The sequence below is a fragment of the Kogia breviceps genome, chromosome 2, assembly GCF_026419965.1.
Source record: "Kogia breviceps isolate mKogBre1 chromosome 2, mKogBre1 haplotype 1, whole genome shotgun sequence".
In the NCBI taxonomy this organism is placed as follows: Eukaryota; Metazoa; Chordata; class Mammalia; order Artiodactyla; family Physeteridae; genus Kogia; species Kogia breviceps.
The window spans coordinates 75,116,285-75,131,791 of NC_081311.1; the positions used below are offsets into that span (position 1 = coordinate 75,116,285).

The 15,507-nt window shown below is 43.7% G+C and overlaps 1 pseudogene; it reads left to right on the top strand.

Moving 5' to 3' along the window:
- On the top strand, positions 1-5,817 carry LOC131750347 (myelin protein zero-like protein 2 pseudogene; annotated as a pseudogene).
- Positions 5,818-15,507: the final 9,690 nt, after the last annotated feature.

A 15,507-nucleotide genomic window follows, 5' to 3' on the forward strand; every position in this document is an offset into this window, starting at 1 on the left:
ATGGCGGCTCCAGAGGCAGAACTTGAGGAGCGGCCGCAGGCTGTGCTGGCAGGTCTTGGGTCGCTGCTCCGCAGGGTCACGGGACCTCGCCTGGCTCCCTCGGCTTGTTCCTTCAGACCAGTGGTCCCCAACCTTTTTGGCACCAGGGACAGTGGAAGACAGTTTTGGGGGGGTGGAGTTTCAGGCGGTAATGCGAGTGGTGGGGGGATGGTTCAGGCAGTAATTCCATCGATGGTTCTGGCGGTAATGTGAGCGTTGGGGAGCAGCAGATGAAGTTTCGTTGCCTGCCGCTCACCTCCTGCTGTGTGGCCGGGTTCCTAACAGGATAGGGACTGGTAGCGGCCCCAGGGGCTTGGTGACCCGTGCTTCAGGTCCGCAGGGCTTTCGGTTCAGGCCTGGTCCTCAGAGACAAAGTGCTGGGGCAGAGGATGTCACCACTAAGACCTTGACTTCTGGAAGAAACACGCACGCCAGTTCAGTGTCATTTGAGTTCCTGCTACCTCCAAACCAGCCGTGTTTCTGCTCTGAAAAAGATCGAACTTTCCAGCCCTTGGCGACGAGTTATTTGTTAAGCACATGTACAGTGTCGAATTAGCAGTGTCAGGGACCAACAGTTGTCATATCCTGTAGCAAAAGCTGCTAAGCAACCTCCTTTTGCTTTCCATCTTAATTATGATCAGGTTCAGCTCTAAGAAGTAAAGGAGCCCCCAGAGCCACCGTTGGTAGCTGGCCTGAATGCCCTGATATACATAAGCGACGTCATGGAATTTTGATGTCAGATGAGGTCTCTGACGAGATGGAAGGTGAAGAAAATAAGACTAATCGTGCCTAAACAGATGGACACTGCAACCACAAAAAGATGACCAAACATCCCTTCCCTAGCTAACATGAGTGACTGTTGCTTCACTAATGACTACTCTAGCCCTCCTCCATTTTTCTTGCTTTCCACATAAAAACTATTAAGCGAATCACTGAATTGCCCCGCTTTCTGACAGCACCAGAGCAGACCCCTATTTCCTTGGGCCTGCCCCCAAATCACCTAATACAAGCCCAAGCACTATAATAAGCCCTCTTTAACACCCCTTTCCTGAGATGCATGGTTGCCCATAGTGTCAGGTCTTCCTCACTATAGCAGTTAACCCTTCGTTGTTTGACCATAAGTATGTTTCGGTAGTCTTTGGTGGGCATCACCAGTATGAATAAACTTACATTTATGAATTATACATAACCATACAAAACTTTAGAGCCTATACTCTAATGAGAAATCAAACAATGTGAATGATAAAATGGGGCAAGATCTTGGTATATGAAAGGCTTGTATGCTAAATGCCATGTGGGATTGTGGTTTGGATTCTAGGACGGTAGAAGGACATAAACGGTAAAATCAGACTAAAGTCTATAGTTTAATTAAGAGTATTATACCAAGGTGAATTTCTTAGTCTTGACAAATGTGCCATGGTTATATAGACATTAAATACAGGAAAAAAAGTAAAGGGTATACAGGAGCTCCCTGTACTATCTTTGCAACTTATCTGTAGACGTAAAATTATTCCAAAAAATAAAAATTTTATTTAAAAAAGGCTTATGGGGCTTCCCTGGTGGCGCAGTGGTTGGGAGTCCGCCTGCCGATGCAGGGGATGCGGGTTCATGCCCCAGTCCGGGAAGATCCCACGTGCCGCGGAGCGGCTGGGCCCGTGAGCCGTGGCCACTGAGCCTGCACGTCCGGAGCCTGTGCTCCGCAACGGGAGAGGCCACGGCAGCGAGAGGCCCGCGTACCACAAAAAAAAAAAAAAAAAAAAAAAAAAAAAAGGCTTATGCCCAGGGACTTCCCTGGTGGTCCAGTGGTTAAGAATCCGCCTTCCAATACAGGGGACACAGGTATGATCCCTGGTCGGGGAACTAAGGTCTCACAAGCTGTGAGGCAGCTAAGCCTGTGGGCTCTGGAGCCTTCACGCCACAACGAAGAGCCCATGTGCCGCAACTAAGACCTGACCTGATGCAGCCAAATAAATAAATTTTTAAAAAGAAAACCATTTAAAAAGAAAAAAAGTTTATGCCCAATTTACCAATTAAGGAGAAGGCTTATTTTTGCTTTGAACTGGGGTGATGGTTATTGTAGGTGATGGTTATTGTATCTAGAATGACCCCCGTATGAGCAACTGAAATGAGAAGAGGTGTAGTCAAGAGCAACACCTCTAGTCACAATAGCTCTTCTGCCTCAATTCCAGCTTCTGGATCTTCCCAGCTGACATTTCAGGGTTCCTTCCTGGGGCCCCATAGCCCCCCCCCCAACCCCTCTGGGATTGTAGCCACAGTCACTGAAAGTGACCACACCTGGTCTAGGTCCTACCCCACTATTTTGTCATCACATAGACAAAAGTAAGATTCCTGACTGCTTTCAGAGTGGAAATAATCTGTAAGTTGGTTAGAATCACAGAGATACAGGAGAAGTTGTGTCAAGGAAGCACTGTCAAGTCGAAGGAGAAGAAATGAAAATGCCTCTTTCGACTCTGCAAACACGTGGACACATCTCCTGAGCTTTCTGTGGTGTGGTGTTGTCACACAGCCCCCAGCCATGACGCAGGCACAGGAGTTAATTGATAACTGTAATGGAAGGCATCAAGCTATGATACACCAACAAAACGGAGAAAATAGGATACTCAAGCCTGGACCCCAGACAGTCACTGAGGGACTAAGTATAATAGCCCAGCTTTTCACAGTAACAGTGGATAGAAATTTTCATTCAGGTAATCCTCCTGTAGTAAAAGAAAGATGCATATAGATATCAAGGGCAGAAGGGAAGTTGAAAAGGGCTTGCTTGGGGACTTGGTGGCGCAATGGTTAAGAATCCGCCTACCAATGCAGGGGACAAGGGTTCGAACCCTGGTGCAGGCGGAGCAACTAAGGCTGTCGACACGACTACTGAGCCTGCGCTCTAGAGCCTGCAAGCCACAACTACTGAGCCCGCGTGCCACAACTACTGAAGCCCATGTGCCACAACAAGAGAAGCCACTGCAATGGGAAGCCCTCACAGTGCAGCGAAAAGTAGCCCCCACTCGCCACAACTAAGGAAAGCCCACGCACAGCAACGAAAACCCAGCGCAGCCAAAAATAAATAAATAAATTTATTTTTTAAAAAAAGAAAAAAAGGGCTTGCTTGACTTACAACTTGGACTGCAGAAGGAGCTTGTCTTCCAGAATCTGATGCCTTTCATTATGTGGTACGAGTGGTAGCAGCTACCTCTGTAGCAGTGCTGTCCAATAGAAATATGATGTGAGCTGCAAATGTAATTTAAATTTTTTCTAGTAGCCACATTTACAAAAATAAAAGTACAGGTAATATTAATTTTAATAGTTTTATTTGGATCAACATATCCAAAATATCATCTCGTATGTAGTCAATATATAACATTATCAATGAGACATTTTATGTTCTTTTTTTCTTCTTTGAAGCCTGGTGTGTGTTTTCCACTTACAGCACATCTCCATATATTTTTTTAAGTCAGGAATTTTAATTTTGATTAAGAATACTTAAAGTATATTTAGATTTCATAAAATTTACAGTTGAAAAAGCAGATTCCTATATCCATGTTGTTCCAAACATACTTAAAAAGTTTTTCCATAACTGAATTATGAGTTTTAAATTTACACTAAGGCAAGGATGTGGAGAAATTGGAACTCTGTGTGTTGCTGATAGGAATGTAAAATGGTGCAGCTGCTGTGGAAAACAGTATGATAACTCCTCAAAAATTTAAGAAGAATTACCATATGATCCAGCAGTTCTGTTTTCTGGATATGTAACCGAAAGAATTGAAGGCACGGTCTCGAGAGATATTTGTACACCAATGTTCATAGCAGCATTATTTACAATAGTCAAAAGCTGGAAGCAACCCAAGTGTCCATTGCCAGACGAATGAATAAACAAAATGTGGTGTATACAGACAAGGGAATATTATTCAGCCTTTTTACAAAGGGAGGAAATTCTGGAACATGAATTTGAGGACCTTATGCTACGTGAAATAAGCCAGTCACAAAAAGACAAGTATTGTATGATTCCACTTACATGAAGTATCAAAAGTAGTCAGATTCATAGAGCCAGAAATTAGAATGGTGATGCTGCCAGACACTGGCAGGAGGCAGGAAATAGGAAGTCGTTAATAAGCAGAGAGTTTCAGGTTTTCAAGATAAAAATGAACTATGGAGATCGGTTGCACAATACCGAATGTACTTAACACTACTGAACTTAGAAATGGTTAAGATGGTAAATGTTATGTTGTGTACGTGACAAAATAAAAAGTCAGGTCCTCAGTCATACTAGCCACATTTCCATGTTCAACAAGCCTATGTGGCTAAATGGCCCCCTTATCACACAGTGCAGCTTTAGATGAAGGGAAAAGAGAACCAGAAATCCTACTATCTTCAGCTACCACTCTGAAAGGGCTGCCCTGGGGCTCCGTCTCTGCTCTGGGGCTCCGTCTCTGCTCTAAGCCACTGCCTTTCTTCACTCCACCTGGAGGGTTAGAACCTGTTATTTAAGTCTTAGGTGTGGTACTCGTACTAATCAATTCAGAAAAAAAGCTTCAGTTTCCTTGAGGCAGTTTCACTTGTATACAGAAGGAAATGTAGCCTTCTGAGGTACTAGCCATCCACTGAAACTCTGTGGGTGTAGTATTTCTCAGAAGGAAGGCACCAGAGACTTCCTTAACTCCATTTGTCAACCCAGTGAACTTTTATCCCACAGTGGATTATTTTACACTGAATTTACTGTGATCCAACGTCTGAAATTTAAAAGCAGCTTTTATGAAGTCTCATTTGTGAAGAGCACAGACATTCAAAATCTTAGGGTGAAGGAGCGACAGGAAGCATTATCAAGGTTTGCTCTTGACTTTCCCTCTAGGGCCTAAGTGTGGCTGGCTTTTATTTACAGTTTTCAGTACAATTTAGGGTTGCTCACAGGTGCTTGATAATATATTTTAGACAAGGATTGACTGGAGCTGTATTGTTTTTGTAGTAATCTTTGTATTTGATTACGACGTGATTTAATCAAATTTTCTATTCTCAGAGTCTTTAGTTACATGTGACTCCTGAGAATTTTTATTCGTTTTTTTTTCCTTAGTTGTGCCACACAGTTTGTGGGATCTTAGTTCCCAGACCAGGGATCGAACCTGGGCCCTCGGCAGTGAAAGCATGGAGTCCTAACCACTGGACTGCCAGGGAACTCCCGAGAATTTTTATTCTTAAGAGTAAAAATCCCTGAGCTTTATGGTACACTCTCTAAATGCAAGAACAGACAATTTAATTCTCTTTATCTTCTGTGCACTTTCTCCAGCTTTGCCCCTATGGCTGATGCACTAACAGTGACCTGGAGGTGGGGGTGTCTGAGCAGTTTGTTTTCGACTGCCATGTGGATCCCTTCAAACCCATGAGTGGGCGTTTCAAGGACCAGGTTGTCTGGGATGGGAACCCTGAGCCGGCATGATGTCTCCATCATCCTCTGGAAGCTGCAGTTTGATGACCGTGGGACATAAACATGCCAGGTGAAGAACCCATCTGATGTTGATGGGCTGATAGGGGAGATCTGGCTCAGCATCTTGAACACTGTACGTGTCTCTGAGATCCACTTCCTTGCTCTGGCCATCGGCTCAGCTTGTGCCCTGATGGTCAGAATAGTAATTGTGGTGGTCCTCTTCCAGCATTTTTGGAAAAAGTGGTGGGCTGAAAGAGCTCAAAAAATGGTGGAGATAAAATCAAAAGAAAAAGAAAAGCTCAACCCAGAAAAATAGTCTCCGTTTGGAAGACACAGACCAACATTCTTAGATGGAAGCTGAAGATTTCCAAGAACCAGAACCCTAAAATAAGATGAAATTAATGGAAGCTTTTCTTTGGCTTTTCCAGTTGTGACCTGTCTTCCAACCAGCTCTGCAGTATAAAAACACCTAGACAAAGCAATGTTCCTCTGGCGCCAGCATAGGGCCCTTCTTGAGCAGATATCACCAGACTCGCACACAGCCCTGTTACTGAGGTTTTATTTAATTTCCAAGGGCAACTATTTTTCAAATGCTCATTAGCTTTTGTATGCTAAGAAGCTACATTTTTGCCCTTAAACACTCCTTGTGGATTATGACTTGTATACACATATATTGGCATCAAATGGGATAAAAGCCAATTTGTCTTTCATAATCCTTAGAGCAGCATTCTTACTGCTAAAGTTAACATGTTTACTCTTTCCTTCTCACACTCTCAATAAAAAGGTGAGCTAATTGGGCTTCCCTGGTGGCGCAGTGGTTGAGAGTCCACCGACCGATGCGGGGCACGCGGGTTCGTGCCCCGGTTTGGGAAGATCCCACATGCCGCGGAGCGGCCGGGCCCGTGAGCCGCGGCCGCTGAACCTGCGCGTCCGGAGCCTGTACTCCGCAGCGGGAGAGGCCACAACAGTGAGAGGCCCGCCTACCGCAAAAAAAAAAAAAAAAAAAAAAAAAAGGGGTGAGCTAATTCTCCCCACACCAAAAAAAAAAGTGTATTGGGAAATTAAAAGCAATACGAAAAATGATATTTATTTTGTATTCTATAGCTTATTAGAAAACTTGAGCATTAACGTGGGTTTGTTTTAATGTCTTTATTGTAGCTTTACAATGTTGTGTTAGTTTCTGCTGTATAACAAAGTGAATCAGCTATATGTATACATATATCCCCATGTCCCCTCCCTCTTGCGTCTCCCTTACTCCCACCCTCCGTATCCCACCCCTCTAGGTGGTCACAAAGCACGGAGCTGATTTCCCTGTGCTATTCGGCTGCTTCTCACTAGCTAGCTATTTTACATTTGGTAGTGTATATATGTCCATGCCACTCTCTCACTTCGTCCCAGCTTACCCTTCCCCCTCCCCATGTCCTCAAGTCCATTCTCTACGTCTGCGTTAAAGTGTTTTTTTTTTTTTTTAATTTTAATTTTTTTTTTGCTGTACGCGGGCCTCTCACTGCTGTGGCCTCTCCCGTTGCAGAGCACAGGCTCCGGACGCGCAGCCTCAGCGGCCATGGCTCACGGGCCCAGCCGCTCCGCGGCATGTGGGATCCTCCCAGACCGGGGCAGGAACCTGTGTCCCCTGCATTGGCAGACAGACTCTCAACCACTGTGCCACCAGGGAAGCCCCTAAAGTGGGTTTTTTTTTAACTTTTTTTTTTTGGGTGGGGGGGGGCACTCCGTGTGGCATGCAGGATCTTAATTCCCCGACCAGGAATCGAACCGTCCCACCTGCAGTGGAAGCTCAGAGTCCTAACCACTGGACCACCAGGGAATTCCCTAAAGTGTTTTATTTGTAAAAACTTCCCAAGAGTAGTCTGAAGAATGCTTGCTTCTTCTTTTCATTGTATAATTTACAATAATAGAGCGAGCATCTTTTCAATGCCTTGGTGAACTGTCATACTTCTTTATAAATTTGGATCAGCTTGCAACATTGTATCCTTTCCACTTTTTAAAAAGTTTATTTATTAATTTATTATTTATTTTTGCCTGTGTTGGGTCTTTGTTGCTGCTCACAGGCTTTCTTTAGTTAGCAGGGGCTACTCTTCGTTGTTGTGGTGCGCGAGCTTCTCATTGTGGTGGCTTCTCTTATTGCAGAGCACTGGCTCTAGGTGAGCAGGCTCAGAAGTTGTGGCTCGTGGGCTCTAGGGCGCAGGCTCAGTAGCTGCGGCACACGGGCTTATTTGCTCTGAGGCATATGGGATCTTCCCAGACCAGGGCTCAAACCTCTGTCCCCTGCATTGGCAGGCAGATTCTTAACCTCTGCGCCACCAGGGAAGACCCTATCCTTTCCACTTTAAAAAAAAAATTATTTTATTCAAGTACATTTGATTTACAATGTTGTGTATCCTTTGCACTTTTTATGTCATAAAATATCTCCAAGAATCCCTTAATGTGAAGTTTTTTTGCCAGCATCACATCCTCTAGGACACCTTCATCCTTTTCGTTACACTTTCCTCATTTCTGTTGATCAGTTCCCCTTCAACAAGTTCCTCTGGCTGCAGATCTAGTATCCTGAACAGCGGCAGTGTCAACATTCCCCCATTTAGCTAGTTCTTCTGCAACTCCATTTATACTCAATTCCAGTTTCACTCCCAGCATTATCACTTTTCATTTATTTGCTGCATTTTCATCTTTGTTGGTTAGTTCCCTCTTTTTTTAAAAAAAATATACTATTCTCTTATTTTTCTGTATTTTTGAAATTTTCCATAATAAAACTTTTAAAAATGAGTTTCATTTTGATATTTCTGTATTATAAAACATCAAAAAATATCCTTTTTAAAAATCAATTTATTTTATTTATTTTTGGCTGTGTTGGGTCTTCATTGCTGCACACAGGCTTTCTCTAGTTGCAGTGAGCAGGGGCTACTCTTTGTTGTGGTGCGTGGGCTTCTCATTGCAGTGGCTTCTCTTGTTGCAGAGCACGGGCTCTAGATGCGTGGGCTTCAGTAGTTGTGGCACGTGGGCTCAGCACTTGTGGCTTATGGGCTCTGGAGCGCAGAGCTCAGTAGCTGTGGCGCACAGACTTAGTTGCTCCGTGGCATGTGGTATCTTCCCGGACTAGGGCTCGAACCCATGTCCCTTACCCTGGCAGGCAGATTCTTAACCACTGCACCACCAGGGAAGCCCCTTTCCTTTTTAAAAAATATTTATTTTGGTTGCGCTGGGTCTTAGTTGCAGCAGGCAGCCTCCTTAGTTGCAGCATGTGGGCTCCTTAGAATTGTGGCATGCAAACTCTTAGTTACAGCATGCATGTGAGATCTAGTTCCCTGACCGGGGATCGAACCTGGATCCCCTGCATTGGGAGTGCAGAGTCTTAACCACTGCACACCAGGGAAGTTCCCCCCAAAAAAACCTCCTTTTTTTTGCGGTACGCGGGCCTCTCACTGTCGCGGCCTCTCCTGTTGCGGAGCATAAGCTCTGGACGCACAGGCTCAGCAGCCATGGCTCACGGGCCCAGCCGCTCTGCGGCATGTGGGATCTTCTCAGGCCAGGGCACGAACCCGTGTCCCCTGCATCGGCAGGCAGACTCTCAACCACTGCACCACCAGGGAAGCCCCCTCCTTTTTTTAAATGAAGACTTCTAGGCAGAAGAATATAATCTTCTGATAGAACATTAACTGGTACATTAAGTTAAATCTTACACAGTAACTTAGAAACTGATAAAAATTTTTAAAATATTGTGCAAATTATTGAATATTTCTATATCAATAAAAGACCACTAAAAGTTGGGATTTTAAGCCAAAAGCAAATCAAAGGACCATGGATTGTCAGTGAAGTTTGTCGTAGCCAATATGCTTGTTCCCTAATTTTATGTACAGGCATACCTCGTTTTACTGCACTTCACTTTATTGTGCTTTGTAGATATAGAGTGTTGTTTTTTTTTTTTTACAAATTGAAGGTTTATGGCAACTCTGCATTGAGCAAGTCTATTGGCACTATTTTTCTCACAGCATGTGCTCATTTTGTGTCTCTATGTCACATTTCGGTAATTCTCACAATATTTCAAACCTTCCACCAGCAAAAAGATTATGACTCACTGAAGGGTCAGATGATGGTTAACATTCTTTTACAATAAAGTGTTTTTTAATTAAGGTATGTACATTTTTTTAGACATAATGCTATTGTACACCGAACATACTACAGTATAGTGTAAACATAACTTTTATATGTACTGGGAAATCAAAATTTATGTAACTTGTTTTATTGCAATATTCGCATTCTTACGGTGGTCTAGAACCAAACCCAAAATATATCTAAGGTATGCCTATGGGGTTTCTACTTCTCCAGAGGAATTTATCCATGCACAGTAGGTGACGTTTGCAATCACACAAACGCTGGGTAATTAAGATTTAAGTGATTATCCAAAACTACTCTGGCCAATGAGTCAAGTAATTGTTGATGGGCTGCTATTGCCTTATTGGTAGAATCAGCAAGTTTTCCCAATTCCAGAGAGACTTCTTTTTTCTTTCTTTTTTTTTTTTTTGGCTACACTGTGCAGCATGTGGGATCTTAGTTCCCTTAACCACTGAACTGCCAGGGCAGGGAAGTTCCTCCAGAGAGATTTCTAATCATTTGTTCATTGGCATGAATAAGTGCCCTTCCAATGAAAGCAAATCTAGAGTCATGTATACCTCCTGGGAATTCCCATTTAAGGTGGCAATGAAGGTTTAATGGAGAAGATGAATGACAGGACCAATGGGAGATTTCAGATTTATTATGAATGTCCAAGGAGACAGTTAGAAATACTAGTAACTAGTATTGGCCTCCAATCTGCCAACTGTCTAAACATTCATAAGCCCATCATGAGGCCCACTTGTTACAAAGATAAGATCAGGTAGTGCATGTAAGACTGCTGCTAGGGTTTGATTATTAATAGTGCCATTAATTGGGATTATTCTATTGGCCCTTTCAGTGGGTCAGTGGTGTTTGGTGAACAGTTAGGGAGAAACCATCATGTTCTGTGGACTTTGTTCTCAAAGGCCATACAGAAGGGAGTTGTTTTGCCATGGCAAGCAGACCTAACCTAGTGGTGAGAACTGTACAGGTGGAATAGGTATGGTTAGCTGCATTGAGAGTTATGACATGGAAGAGATCAAAGCAAAGTACAGGAAAATCTAGTTGTAGAAGTTCTGACTTGATGAAAAATATACAAAGGGGTGTGGCTATAGTTAGCTGTCACAGTGGAGATGAAGACTAAAGGGTCATGGCTGTCATGGATAGATTCGGTTTTCTGATGACAGATCCAACAATCAGAAGGGACCAAGTTCCTTTGGACCATGACCCTTTGGAGGCAGCATTTTTTTCTTTTTGGCCACGCTGTGCAGCATTCAGGATCTTAGTTCCCCAACCAGGAATCGAACCCGAGCCCCCTGCATCGGAAGCACACAGCCTTAACGACTGAAGCTCCAGGGAAATCCCAAAAGGGCAGTTTTTTTTTGGTGGAAATATCAACAAGGTGATTTCCTTTAGCTTCTAAAGAGTCAAGCGTAGCATGCCTCAGAACCTTAATAATAGACAAAGCAGCAGGTAAGAATATGGTTTCTAATAATTCCTGAACATAAAGGCTGTTTTTAATTTGATTTCTGCTGGAAGTAAGGAAGCCATGCTGTTTCTATAACGTTCCCAAATTGTGAGCCACACCAAAGGCATAGCTACTGTCAGTGTAAATGTTGGCAGTTTTGCCCTTGACTAAGATACAGGCCCATGTGAGTGCACATAGTTTGGCTTATTGGGCCAAAGTAGTCAAAGGCAAAGGTGCCACTTCAGTTACTTAAAGAAGAGTTGACATTGCATATCCAGCACGATAGTTACCATGTTCATTTTTAAAATAAGAACCATCAGTGAACCATGAGAAGTCAACATTTTCTAAGGGCATTTCCTATAAGCAGTCACAGGGTGTGGGGGGGTGTGTCATCTGTAAAAGAGGGTAGAAGAGTAGCAGGGTTAAGGTTATTAGAGTAGGAAAAGTGATTTAAGGGGCAGTTAACAGGAGAATTTCATAGGAAGTGAGATGGCTTACTGAAAAATGTTGATTAAGATGAGGGTTAAAATCTTCAACAGCATGTGGCACAAAAGTGGTTAAAGAGGATCCCATGACTATTTCTTTAGTCTTTACAAAGAGGGCAGTAGCAGGTACAGCTCTGAGGTGGGGGTTAGGAGGTATCCCCAGGTTCCAGGTTCTAGTTGTTGGCTGTAATACCCTATGGGTCAGTGGTGATCCCATACGTTTGGGTGAGTACCCCAAGGGCATTCCCTTCTTTTTTCATACACAAAAAGGAAGAGAAGAAGTTGATAATTGGGGTGTCCAAGGACAGGTGAAAGTATTAAATTTTCCTTTAAGATTTGGAAAGTCCTGTCACCTGAATTTAACAAGGGATATAAAGGTTGGGCTGTAAGGGAAATTTGGGGGAATCCAGCTGAGAAAATAGCCTGCCAATCCAAGAAAACATAGCAGTTTGCATTTGATTTGGGGCTTTGGGAAGTTCAATATTCCATGAAGTCTGTCTGGATCTAGATGCAGTCCTTGTTCTGAGAATAGATGTCCTAAAAATCAAACTTGAATTTGAACAAATTGTAATTTTTTCCTTAGAGACTTTACGTCCCTTTTTGGCTAGGAGTTTCAGCAAACTGGTGTTTTCTTCTTGTGAGGAGGCTTAAGATGGGGAGCAGAGAAGTAAGTCATCCACACATTCTATTAAAGTGGAGCCTCCAGAGAACTTGATATCATCTACATCAGCCTTTTTTTTGTTTTTTTTGTTTGGCTGTGTTGGGTCTTCACTGCTGTGCGTGGGTTTTCTCTAGTTGCGATGAGCGGGGGCTACTCCTTGTTGCCGTAGGCAGGCTTCTCCTTGCAGTGGCTTCTCTTGCTGTGGAACACGGGCTCTAGGTGTGGGGGCTTCAGCAGTTGTGGCTCGTGGGCTCTAGAGCACAGGCTCAGTAGTTGTGGCACACAGGCTTAGTTGCTCTGTGGCATGCGGGATCTTCCCGGACCAGGGCTCAAACCCATGTCCCCTGCATTGGCAGGAGGATTCTTAACTACTGCGCCACGAGGGAAGTCCTAGATCAGCCTTTAAATTTTGTGAGGGGACTTCCCTGGTGGTCCAGTGGTTAGGACTCTGTGCTTCCACTGCAGGGGGCACGGGTTCCATCCCTGATGGGGGAACTAAGATCCCACAAGCTGCCTGGTGTGGCAAAAAATAAATAAATAAATGAAGTTTGTGAGAAATAAGAAGGGCTTTCAGTGAAACCCTGGGGCATTCCTATAAAGGCATATTGCTTGCCTTCCCAAGTAAAGACAGAAAGATACTATATTGACTTATCTACTGGGATACTTTTAAAAAGCACTACAGAAATTAAATCCCACCAAAAAATTTGCTCTCAGTAGGGATGGAGGCTAGTGAAGCATGGGGATTGGAGCAACAGGGTGTTGAGGGATGACAACACTGTTTATGGCTCGCAGGTTCTAGACAAGCCTCCGTCCGCAACTATGTGGTTTCTTCACAGGTAAAATGTGAGTGTTGCACTAACCGGTGCAGGGTGTAATGTGGCCCTGGGCCTTATGTTACTGGCTTAATGCCTTGAAGGGCCTCTTTATTTGGGAGGATTGATTAATCCTGTGGAGAAGTTTTGAGGGACCTATTTGGATCTTAATAGGAGGTGCATGTGGGTACTGCAAATATCAGTTGAGGATTGTGCCCATAAGGAGAGTGGTAGCTGACTGAATAGGGACAAATGATTAGTGTTCTTCGAATTAACTCCAGTGTCAGAGATGGAGAAAAAAAAAAGCTGTTGAAGGGCCATTTGATTCACCTAATTGGCTATTTTGGTTGCTGCTCTCAAATTCTAGAATTGTTTGTCCCTTTTGGGAGAAAGAAATTCCAGCATGTTATTTTTCTAAGATATCTTGGGTCAACAAATAAATAGAGGTGGAGGAACAAAGGAAAAAACAGTGAGTACCTCTTAGAGGGCCTAAGCAAAAGGGGATAGTTTTAGAGATAAAAACCTGTTGATGGGCTTCCCTGGTGGCACAGTGGTTGAGAATCCGCCTGCCGATGCAGGGGACGCGGGTTCGTGCCCCGGTCCGGGAAGATCCCACATGCCGCGGAGCGGCTGGGCCAGTGAGCCATGGCCGCTGAGCCTGCGCGTCCGGAGCCTGTGCTCCGCAACGGGAGAGGCCACAACAGTGAAAGGCCTGCATAACGCAAAAAAACAAAAACACCCCAAAAAGCCCTGTTGAGGTTTATTAGAGACCCCCACTATTTGTAGCATTTTAGTACTCTGAGGCAGGGGCTTTTTAATGGTAGTGGGACTGAGCACCAAGAGTGTACCTCTGGTGCAAAAAGGACAGAAAGAGTTTTGTCCCCAATCTAAAGAGTAGTTTCTTCAAGTCAATTAAGAGAAAGAACTGGGGAAATCCCCTATAGTCCCTCAGAGTCCTTGAGGATGAGGAGGACATTGGTAAGGCTGGTTAGAGGACTGAAGGTGCTTGGAGTGCTGAAATTTGTAGCAGTAATTTTTCCAGTGTCCTAGCTTTTAGAAATTATGATGGAGACCAGAAGGGTTTTGGTTTTGTTTAGAGGCCTCCAATTCTGGAATTGAAGATTAAGAATTTTAGTAGTCTTCCTTTAAGTTGAATCATCTAGGGTTTGGGTGAGTTGGGTTTCTAAACTAACTAAATCTATAGTGGACATAATTTCCCATTATATCCTGGTGCTTTTAACTAGAAGAGAAAGATCTCAGTTCAGCCTGTTAATGAACATAGATTTAAAGGCCACTCAAGTCGATCCAGCATCCAAAGGAAGACCAGAATTTTCTTTAAAGACGATTTGGAGCTGGCTGTAATAATCATGCATGAGCTCATTGGGCTTGTGGATACAAGCTTGAATCTTATTCTGATCAACTCGTTTTGGGAAAGTTCTAAGAATTGCCAAATGGTGTCACTCGGTGATTCCATGAGCCTGATAATAAGGCAACAGGGGTTTCTTTGTCCCCAGGTTGTAATTCTAAAGATTTCTCAGGATCATCTCAATTGGCAGTTTTCATTCAGTGTGGGCCTGGCTTTTACTGACGAGGATATGAATTAGTTGATATAAGTCAGAGAAGCCCAGTTGATAAGTTTGAATGACTATATTAAATTCCTCAGCAAATCTCTGGGGATCCTCAGTTACTTCGGGAAAATCTTTGACTATGGCTCATAGTTCAGCTTTAGTACAGTGAACATAAGAAATTAGAGACTTAGCTTTTTTTTTTTTTTTTTTTTTTTTTGCAGTACGCAGGCCTCTCACTGCTGTGGCCTCTCCCTTTGCAGAGCACGGGCTCCAGACGCGCAGGCTCAGCGGCCATGGCTCACGGGCCCAGCCGCTCCGCGGCATGTGGGATCCTCCCCAACCAGGGCTCGAACCCGTGTCCCCTGCATTGGCAGGCAGATTCTTAACCACTGCTCCACCAGGGAAGTCCCCCTGGTTTCTTTATAGCATCTGATGTGGCCTGCCTGTTGGGATACCCTGACAAGAGCAAGAGTTCAGGTAGTTTTAATGATTCCTGATATGAGGCTGTCTGTGATGCAGGAAAGTTTTGGTTTCTCTTTCACTATACAGAAGAGGAATAAGTCCTATCCTTTCCTTCTCTCTCTCTCTCTTTTTTTCCTCTGTCTTTCTCATTACCACCCACACATCAAACCACTTTAGTCAACTGATTGTTAACTTACAAACTCCAATCCCCCTTTTTCATCTGTTGTAGGTCAGAAACTTTCAAAGTCAACGTTATTGAGCTCTCCTATTATGAGGATAAAGATCTCAAATTTGTTCCATTTTTCCAGGATAAAACTTGGGGTTTATCTTTTCATAAAGTGGTCAAATGAAAATGTTAGGACACATTGCTGCTTAATAAATCCCAAGTGATAGAAAACCAAACTTCCGACAAAAACATAGGTAATGAAAATGCTTAGCATTTATTGAGCTCTCAGAAGGAGGACTGCAACCCACATG